Source organism: Fukomys damarensis, unplaced genomic scaffold (assembly GCF_012274545.1).
Source record: "Fukomys damarensis isolate Sample0158 unplaced genomic scaffold, DMR_v1.0_HiC HiC_scaffold_17, whole genome shotgun sequence".
Taxonomy (NCBI): Eukaryota; Metazoa; Chordata; class Mammalia; order Rodentia; family Bathyergidae; genus Fukomys; species Fukomys damarensis.
In genome coordinates, this window is record NW_022900929.1 from 79,722,641 (window position 1) to 79,732,728 (window position 10,088).

A 10,088-nucleotide genomic window follows, 5' to 3' on the forward strand; every position below is an offset into this window, starting at 1 on the left:
CACGGTCACTGTGGTGAGCCCTGGAGGGCCGTGTGCCCCCGGCCCCACCGTGCCGGACGGAGCTGTCCCCGCGTGGGAACGCGGACCCGGGGCCCGGCGCTGACTCAAAGCGGACGAGAGTTCGGAGTTGTGGTGACTCATCCTGCCCACGGCGGCTACGTGGCTCTTCCCCCCACTTTTAAAAAAGTACACCTTTTAATCTTTTTAACTATTAGGAGAAAATGTTTCTGTCCACATTGTAATTCTTTTAGAAGAGAGACAGCAGTTTATTTTAAAAAGTAGTAGTTTCTTAAATTGTATTTTAAAAACACATACCCTACAGGTGGAAGTGTGTAGCATTTCTGGAGAGCAGAGTTAAAAGCAACCGCTGGTCAGTTGTTGAAATTAAATGCTTGATACCAGTAGATCTTGGCTGCTGTGAAGAGATCTGTGACAGGTTGATAATGAAGGGCAGATAGTACTTTATGGTGTTGGTAGAAATTGGCCTTACATTTTGACATTGCTTGTGTAAAAGTTACCTTCATAGTAGCTAGGAAATTGGCCTAGGTAGGTGCTATTGTTGGTTTTTAAAAGTCCAACCGAGTGTGCTGTTTATATCAGAGTTCTGAGTGTGAACATTTCACTCTGCCGGAATTACTAAAGCCTGACTGTACAGACTGCTTTCAGGACCTCAGGGAGCTTCCTGCTGAAATAAGGACAACTTGAAGTGGGCATTTGTTACAAGCACAGTTTTTCTTCTGTTTTTGCGATGTAATCTGGGCTGGCCTTGAATTTGCTGTGTAGCCCAGGTTAGTCCAACACTGGAGAATGTTCTGCCGCAGCCTCCTTCTTGAGTAGATGGATTACAGGTGTGGGTCCCCATGCCCATTTGACTGATTTTGAAATAGTAAGTTGGCTTTAAATAAAGTTGAGATGGAAAAAGAAAGGACAGAGCAAGTATGGCAGTTTTTGTTTTTTTGAGGGGGTAGTAGTGGGGATCTAACCCAGGGCCTTCACTCTGAGCTATATCCCCAGCTCTTTGTTAACTTGAGACAAGTTACTTGTTACTTTGCCCGGGCTGGGCTCAAGTTTAAGCTTGTAGTTAAGATCTTCCTGCCTCAGCCTCCCAGAGTGATGGATTACAGGCCTGTGCCACCATGCCTTGGTTTGGCAGTTTGTGTTAAAAGTGACAAGAAAAAAAATCCCTGTTTCCATCTTCTGTGTAAACCATTTATTGTTTCATAATGATTTATTTGAGTAGTTTTGTGGACATTAAAGTGTATTGCTTGTGTGAATTAAGTCTTTGGAGACATTTGAAATGACTTGTTTTTATATAGAGAGGAATTTAAATAAAGCTTAATTCAGACTTAAAAATATCTCCTCAAAGAAACAAGTTCAAGTATAGAAGCACTGAGGATTTTCAGAGTATCACATCATGTGGAAGTCTTAGAAATTAGAGATGTATTTCCAGTGGGATTTTTAGCTGCTGTGTGGAATTCAGAAACAGACCAGGTACCTCCCCTACCATTCTTCTTTTCCCAATGTTGCCTTGTGAAATGCTGAGCCTGCTGGCCACAGCCACTTCTCTGAACCCGCAGAGCCTGCCTGTATCTTGCTGTCTGGGCCCTGAAAGTAGGAGGAAGATGTGCTTGGGTGCTGGGTTGGTGTCCCAGCCCTGTGCTCTGTGGTTCCATGGGGCGGCAGCAGTGTTACAGTAGTGCTGGCTCTTCCCTGGGAGTTCTGTCCTATGGGCTGGGAAACTTCAGCTTTTAAGGCAGCAGAGCTGTGAGGTTACTGTTTCTCCACCCCTGGAAGACTGCTCCTCCACTGGGCTTTCTTTGTGGGAGGTTAATTTTGAGATAGGGTCTCCCTAGAACTCATGACCTTGGTCCTCAGACTTCAAGAGCTGGGGTGACACACTTGTGTTTGGTTGTGTAAGGCACAGGTCTCACTGTGTCACCCAGCCTGGCTCCAGACCAGGGCTCAAGCCAGCCTCCTGCCTCAGCCTTCCTGAGTAGTGATAGAGGTTTTCAAAGGCTTATCTTTCACCTCTGTGAGCCTTCTAAATGTATTTCTAAGAAGTTGTACAGAGATGGAATGTTTTATGCAATTCATATTTTCCCATTTTCATTTAAACTTAGGGATCCCTCAACCCCACTAGAGATTGAACCCAGGGCCTTTGCACTAAACTACTTCCCACCCCTTTCCTTTTTTTTTTTTTTTGGTACCAGGGATTGGACTCAGGTCCTTTTTTATTTTGAGCCAGAATCTTGCTTAGTTGCCCAGGCTGGCCTGAAACTTGTAATTCTCCTGCCTCAGCCTCTCGAGTAGCTGGAATTACAAGCGTACTCCATGATGCCTAGCTGTATTTTTCTTTTTTTAAAATTTATTTATTTTTCTTTTTAGCAGAAAACAATGATCTTACTAAAATTGTTAGACTCCTGGCATTTATTTCAGGGGCCTGCCTCTGCAGAGTGAGAAGCCATGTGCATCTAATCCTGTGGGCCATAAAGCTATAAAATAGTTTGGGGGGCACCCTTGGGCATTTTGTTGCCCCAGGCTTGTCATTGACGGGAAAGGAGGTGAGGCCCAGAGCTGCCTGAGAACGTGGTGTTTGTTAGTGGAGGCAGGAGCATGTTAGGGTCCTGACTCCGTCAGACCCCAGACCCCTGCGCATGGGACACAGTTCCCTGTCCCAGTGCTGTCCCCCCCCCCTTGCTCAGCAGGTTGGTTGGTGACTCAGTTGGAAAACCCAGGCCCATGACCAGTGCTTTCTACTGTCCCTTTGCATGGTCATGCAGCAGGACTTGACCACGGTTATGGCGTCCGGTGAGGTGGCCGCCAGCCACATGTGACTGTGGAGCATCTGACAGTAACTGGTGCACCTGAGGAAGCACAGAGCGTGTGTGAGGCCCTGGCCTTGCTGTTGTGTGCACATGACAGCCAGGGTACAATGTGCTCCGTACCAGTTTACTGCAGTCACTGCCTGTGAGCTGCCGGACTGGATGACACAGACCCACAGCGCTTTGCCTACACTCAGTTTGAAATTATGTAATGTAACTAATCAGACTCAGTTTAGTAATCTCTTGTTCGTGTACAAGTTGGAGAGGTAGCTTTTAATGTTTACCTACTAAGCCTGAGTACTTTATAGCTATCACTAGGCAGCACTGTTTCCTCCTCTGTGCGGGGATTACAATCCTGTGCTGCTGTGCCTGGCCCTGGATTAATTTGTAAGAAACCTCATTTTTGGCCATATTTCAGGTGTTCAGCAGATATGCTGGTGGAGGGCCCTCCGGGCAGTGCTGTCACCAGAAGCTGTCTGGACCAGTACTTGTCTGTAAACTGTCCCCACACGCCGACCTCTGGCTGCAGCCTTGTGTCTTCTGCTTTTCCTCCAAGCAGAGTTGTAGGTCCCATTCGTCTGTCTGTTGTCCCCCAACCCCGTGAGTTCGCTCCACGGTCAGCCACGGCATGCACCTAGGGAGGCCACTGGGCTTCTGTTTGCAGACCCAGAGCTGGGGCTGGACCCAGGCCTTCCGCCCAGCCCTTTCAAATAGTCTGTTATTTTGATGCAGGGTCTTTCTTAGTGTCTCAGTTACCCAGGCTGGGCTTAAACTTGCAGTCCTCCTGCCTCAGCCTCCCCAGTGCTGGGATTACAGGCTCACACCCACCAGGCCTGGCTGTATAAAATGCTTGATTCTTTAAAATAAAGGGATAATCCCAGCACTTGGGAGGCTGAGGCAGGAGGATCGCTGTGCGTTTGAGACTGGCCTGGGCTACATAGTGAGTTCCAGGTCAGTCTCAACTACAGAGTGAGACCCTTTCTCCAAAAAACAAAAAGAAAAGAACAAAAAAACCTCATGTTTTAAAAAAAAAAAAAAAAAAAAAAAAAAAAAGGGAAAAGCTACATTTAAAATTGCACCATGCTTACTATAGCATGTGACTCTGAGTGGGTCCCCACATCTGCATGACAGGGCATCTGTGGAACTCCTGCAGCTGAGTGGGGTCTCTGCAGTGTGACTGTCCTCGTGTGTGGGACTCAGCTGCACTCGGGAGCAGGGAGATGTGTTCTGCACTGGGGGTGGAAATTTGGTTGCTTCTCAGGAGACCATGGGCTCATCACCCTTTGCAGGCCTAGTGTGAGTCCTGGCTCTCTTGGTATTGTGATCTTGGACGTGTGATTTGAATTCTCTAAGACCCTAAGACTTGTGCTGCAGTGTTGAGGCGGTTGTGTGAGGCTGCCAGCACAGTGCTTCACACAGTATTTCTCAGTAAAAGGTTGCTTAGATGCTTTTAAAATTCAGACATCAAATAATGCTATTCTCACGTTCAGTGCTAAATTCCTTTTTTTTTTTTTTTTTTTTTTTTTTTTTTTTGGTTTTTGAGACAGGATCTCACTATGTAGTTGAGACTGACCTGGAACTCACTTTGTAGCCCAGGTTGGTCTCAGCAATCCTCCTGCCTCAGCCTCCCCAGTGCTGGGATTACAGGTGTGCGCTACCATGCTCAGCCTTAAATTCCTTTTTATATAATAGAAACTTTGGTTTTTGTTTTTGCAATTGGGTTTCACCATGTAATTCATGCTGGCCTTGAATTTGAAATCATCCTGCATCAGCCTCACAGCAGTTGGGGCCACAGGTGTATCCCTGGATACCTTTTTTTTTTTGGTACTGGGGATGGAACTTTAATTACATTAATTGCTTTTGTAGTAGTTGACAGTGTGGGACAAGTACCTAATGTGTTATATAATCCTCAAATTAGAGCTCTTTGGACATATTCTATAATTCTTTTTTTGAGGCAGGTTCTTATTATGTAGCCCAGGCTGGCCTTGAACTTTCGGTGCTGTTGCGTTGGCCTCCTGAGTGGATGGGATTACAAGTGTGTACCACCATACCTGGCTACAATTCAGTTCTTTTTTTTTTTTTTTCCTCTCTCATTGAGTTTATTGGTACATCTTAGGTCTGCAGTACAGTTACATTCATCATTGGGATCCTGTACCTTTACATGACAGGTCTTGGTTCTCATTTTTCCCCTTATCCCTGACCTCCCTTCACCCCCTTCTCCCTTCCCTATTTACAAGCACTTTATTTCCATTTTTTCATTTTCTCATAGTTTTTCTTTTCCCTTATTACCTTTCCTCTACCCTTCCCACTTTCCCTACATCTTTAGCCCTTTTCTTCCCATTTCACATTGTACAATTCACTTCTTAGTATCTTAATCTTCTAAGGCAGACAGAGCCCCTCAAAGATATTAAAATATGTATGTTATCTCAGTTAAGGCATGCCGTTTGAGTCCTGCATGGTGGTATACATCTGTAGTCCCAGTTGCTTGGGAGACTGAGGCAGGAGGATTACTTGAGCCTGTGAGTTAGAAACCAGTCAGGACAAAATAGTGAGACCTTATCTGTGTGTGTGTGTTTTTCTCTTTCTACTGAGCCAAATTCTACCGCTCTTAAACGCGCGCGCGCGCACACACACACACACACACACACACTCTCTCTCTCTCTCTCTTTTGATTCTTTTTGAGACTGGGTCTTGCTGGGCATTTCAGGCTGGCCTTGAACTAACTGTGTAGCCCACTTTGGCCCCAAACTCATGGCGATCCTATGGTCTCAACCTCCTAAGTGTTGGGACAACAGGTGTGTTCGTGCCAGTGCTTGGCTTATGAAACTACAAAAAAAAAAAAAAAAAAAAAAAAAAGCCATGTGATTAATTTCCAGTTCCTTTGAAATTGCCAATAAATCTAGTACTTAAATGTTAATGCTCATAAAGTGAGTCAGTCCATACCTAACAAATGATTTATTTAGATTTTCTGTACTACTAATGGGCATGTTGTTAAGGATAACAATCGTAGCTGGGTGTGGTTGGCGCACACTTATTCTGTCCCAGCCACTTGGGAGGCTGAGGCAGGGAGATTGGCAATTCAAGCCCAGTCTGGGCAGTTTAGCAAGATCCTGTCTCAGAATGAGAAAGCCTGGGGTTGTAGTTCATAGGTAAGGACTGGCAGGGTTCAATGCCCAGTACCAAAATCAACCAGAAACCCAGAGTGATGAGGCATGGAGAAGACCCACTGAGCCTCGGTGGGCCCCGGCTTGGGCTCCCGCCTCCGCCACAAACCCCACTGTGTTTCGTGTTTGAATTAAGCGATCTGTGTCACTGAAGACATTTCACACGGTGGGTAGGATGTTCTGAAAGACTGTTTATACTTCCCAGATTTTACCCTTGCCTGAGTGTTTTGTTCCTTTTCACAGGCCTGGGTTGTATTTGGTGCCCTTTCAGGGTTTCTGTGAGGTTGGCTGGGGCGCTGTCCCCACTGCCCTCATGTTGCAGCCCTCATGGCTCCTGTAAGCCGGGCTGTGGTTGGCAGTTGGCTCTGCTCTCGCTGTCATCTTCTGGTTTTCATTGTTTGTAGGGCTAGATCTGCTGTCACTGCCGGTTCTGCCCCAGTGTAAGCTTTGTCTCTTCTCTGCTTCCTTGATGTGATTTGAAGGAGGGAAGCGTTTTCCTGTTGTCGTTTGTTTGGCTTGGGCTCAGTCTCCCAGGCCGGCCTCCTCTGGCTGCCCAAGGCTTTCTCCCTTCATTGTCGTTGTGTTGTTTTTCTTCTCCCCTGGGTTGGCCTGGGAGCCGGGTCACGTTTTTTGTGTGTATCCTGCTTGTGCCCCGCGCTCTTGGCTGTGAGCCGGTGTCTTTTTCAGCTTAGGAAGCTCTGCCCATCCTTTCTGGGTGTCCTTCTGTTCCCCCTGCTTCCTGCATCTATCTCGCTGCTGTCCCTGCTTACCAGCATGGCCTCTGTGCCTTGAGTCCTTGAGGAAATTTTCTTGCTGTTCAGTTTGGCCCCGGGTTTCCCGTGCTGTGTTTCCTGCTCTTTCTGTGGCCTCACCTGAGCAGGAATTGTCGCCTACCCGGAACTCAGAGGCAGAGCAGAGTCTGCGCCCTGCGGCCCACCCTCCCCTCCCCCGCGGGGCCCTTGGGCTCTCCTCCCAGGGAAGGATGCGGGTGGGCGTGCAGGTTGGGCTCCCGGAGGCCCACAAAGCCGTTCAGTGCTTCTGACAAACAAGTTTGTCTGCTTTCTCTTCATCCCCCTCAGTGAAGACTGAATAACCCGGGTCTACTCTGAGAGCCTCGATGTTTTCTGGAATTCAGTTTGTTTAGATTGTTTTGCATCCTCGGCTTTTTTTTCCCCCTCAGGCAGGGTCCTGCTCTATGCATAGACTGGTCTCAAGGTCCCAACTCAAGTGATCCTCCTGCCTCAGCCTCCTGAGTGCCAAAATTACAAGAACCTTCCACCGTGCCTGCTTTCTAATTTTTAAAAATTATGATTCTTGTAGCTTATCTGTCTTGTTACTATTTATAGGGCAAGAATGTTGGTGTCTTCTCACTGTATTCATTTTAATCAGAGTTGGAAAGTTTGAACCATTTATTAAAATTTGAGGTGGAAGAGACCATGGAGAGCCTGTGGCTCTGCTCACATTGCTGAGGAGGAGCTGAGACCTAGAAATGCCGGCTTCTTTGACCAGCCAGTTTAGCCAGTCTGGAGTGGCCCCGATCTCTTAGCTTAGGGTTTATTCCTGTTAACATAGGTTAGTAAGATCAGGCACATTCTTCAGCAGTGCGACGTTCTACCATGCGTCTCATAGAAAGCACAGTAGTGGTTTTTGGTTTTTTTTTTTTTTTTTTGACTATGCAAGCTTTCTTGAGGTCTGAAGAAGATGAGAAGAAGCAAAGAAATTGGGATATTCTATAAAAGTTTTGCCATTCTGAATCACTGTTTAAAAATCAGGGACTTTCCACCTGGGTGTGGTGGTGCACACCTGTAATCCCAGCACTCAGCAGGCTGAGGCAGGTCCGTGAGTTTGAGGCCAGCCTGAGCTGCACGGTGAGACCCTGTCTCAATACCCGCTCCAGGAGGCCCCAGTCAACCACAGGTGGAGTCTAGAGAGCTTTTGGGGGCCCCCTGTGTGCATTCCTCACTCCCCTCCCCCGCTGGCCTGGTGCTAGGGAGCAGGTGCCCTGAGGGCGGCTGCGGTGTCTGTTATGGGCACCATGTGCCTGAGACTGCCCTGCGCAGGGCCTGCGTGGAGGGCAGCACCTGGGCCGGCCCTCCTGTCTCCTCTCCTGGGGGCGGTGGCATGGCTGCTCACTGAGGTGGGCCAGCGGTGTGTGCGCACCACGGCGGAGCCCAGATGGGGCCTAGAAAGCTGGGGAAGCCATTTCTAGGCACCTTTTTTCTTTCCTGTGGTGAGTAGTGAATCCAGGGCCTTTGCACTGAGCTACACATCCAGCCCTTCATTTTATTGTATTTATTTTGAAACAGGGTTTCCATAAGTCAGGTTTCTAAGTTGCCCAGGCAGGGCTTGAACTTGCTACTCAGGCTTGGGCTGGTGGAGCTGACGTTTGGGTGAGATCCTGTCTCAGAATTTGAAAGGAGCTGGTGGTAACTAGATGCACACATTTGTGATCCCAGCACTCTGAGAGGCTGAGGCAAGAAGATCACAAGCTTAAGCCCAGCCAGGATGACTTAGGAGACTCTGTCCCGTCTCCCTCCAGGGAAAATATCAGTAAAAGGCCTGCTGGGATGTAGCCCAATGGTGGAGTGAGTGCTTGCCTAGCACCTGTGAGTGGGTTCAGGCTCTGCGACTGCAGACAATCAGCACAAACAGTTGGTGGTGGGACGTTTGTTTTTGTTTGATTTTTATTTATTCGACGGTGCTGGGAGGGCCAGGGCCTCATGCACTCAGCAAGCCCTGCCTCTGAGCTGCAGGCCCAGGCCCTGTCTTGGTTTGGATCAGATGCTTTGTCAGAGGCTGCTGCCCGCAGGGGTCACTGAGAACTCCACTCTGGAGCGGTAGGGTTGGGGCCTCTGTCCCTTGGTCAGACTTGATGACTCTCGGGGGCACCTCCAGTGGAAGCCAAGGCTTAGTCAGCACCACAGCGGCCAAGTCCTGGAAGCTGAGTAGCTCTGTGGAGTAGTGAGAAGCGACCTGGGAAGGTGGGCTTGCTGTGGCAGCTGCTCTCCATGCCAGGGTTGGGTGCCGTGCTGGGTGATTGAGCCTAGAGGAGACTCTAGCCAGAAGAGTCCAGAGACTTGGGTTTCTCAACCAGCTCTGCAGAAGGAAGCCAGGGGCTGGAGTGGCCCAGACTCACAGTGGGAGAGGAAACTGATGGTACCAGGCAGGCCTGTGATCTCAGCACTTGGGAGGCTGAGGCAGGAGGGTTGTAAGTTCATGGCCCACCTGTCTCAGAAGAACAAAACAAGATGCAAGCTATGTGCCCGCATGTTGTTTGGCTGTGGAGCTTCAGGACGAGTGGTCCTTGGAGAGGTCGGGATTTGGGGTATGACTATTTCAGGGGTCACTGTGAGGAGAGAGACGTCTGCATGAGCAGTCGGGCATGCGACCCTCGGCTGCTGGAGATGGCATCCTGCCCTCCTCGCGTGCACACCCTTGCACTCTGTGCCAGTCTTGCCCCAGCTGGCTGGCAGCCTTAGGGGCAGGACCCTGTTTTGTGGGGGCTGCTGTGCGGATGTCACTCTGAGTGGAGCTCGGCACACTGGTGCACAGTGTGACAGAGCTGCACCGAGCCTGTGCTGGGCAGGCGGCCTGTAGAGACCGTGCAGAGCAGGAGGCCGGGCCCTGAGCATCACCACTGTCCAGTTGCGGCCGGTGTGTGTGAACGTGGCCTTGTCTCTTGGCACCGCCCCTGGTCGGCTGTGCTGCTGGGGCCCTGCCCTCCTTGGTGCTGCCCCCACCCTCCTGCTGGCTGCCGTCCAGGAGCATGGTTTGGGGGCTCCAGCAGCCATCAGCTGGCCCGGACAGCAGTGGTGTGGCGCTTGGCCTGGTGCTGCTGTTCTGTAGCTCTGAGAGACGCTGAGAGAGCCTGGAGTCGTGTTTACAGGTAGAGAACTAAACCTGACCGTGTGTGTGGCTGATAGTCTGCTGCTTCCGTTTCTTCTCCTTTTTCCTGTCTGTGGTGCTGGGGATGGAACCTGGCCGGGTCTGCTAGGCAGGCTCCGTAGCACTGAGCCACACCCAGCCCCGTGCTTCAAGTGACACTTTTCTTACTTTTCTTCTCCTCCTCCTCCTCTCTCTCTTTTTTTTTTTTTTTTTTTTT

The 10,088-nt window shown here is 49.3% G+C and overlaps 1 protein-coding gene across 1 annotated transcript in view; it reads left to right on the forward strand.

Moving 5' to 3' along the window:
* The first annotated feature begins 40 nt into the window (after positions 1–40).
* Positions 41–10,088, forward strand: part of Mapk6 (mitogen-activated protein kinase 6) — a 22,011-nt gene continuing 11,963 nt past the window's right edge. The window contains exon 1 of the mRNA XM_010609077.3: positions 41–186. The gene's annotated coding sequence lies outside the window, so the exon portion shown is untranslated. The remainder of the gene's footprint in view (positions 187–10,088) is intronic.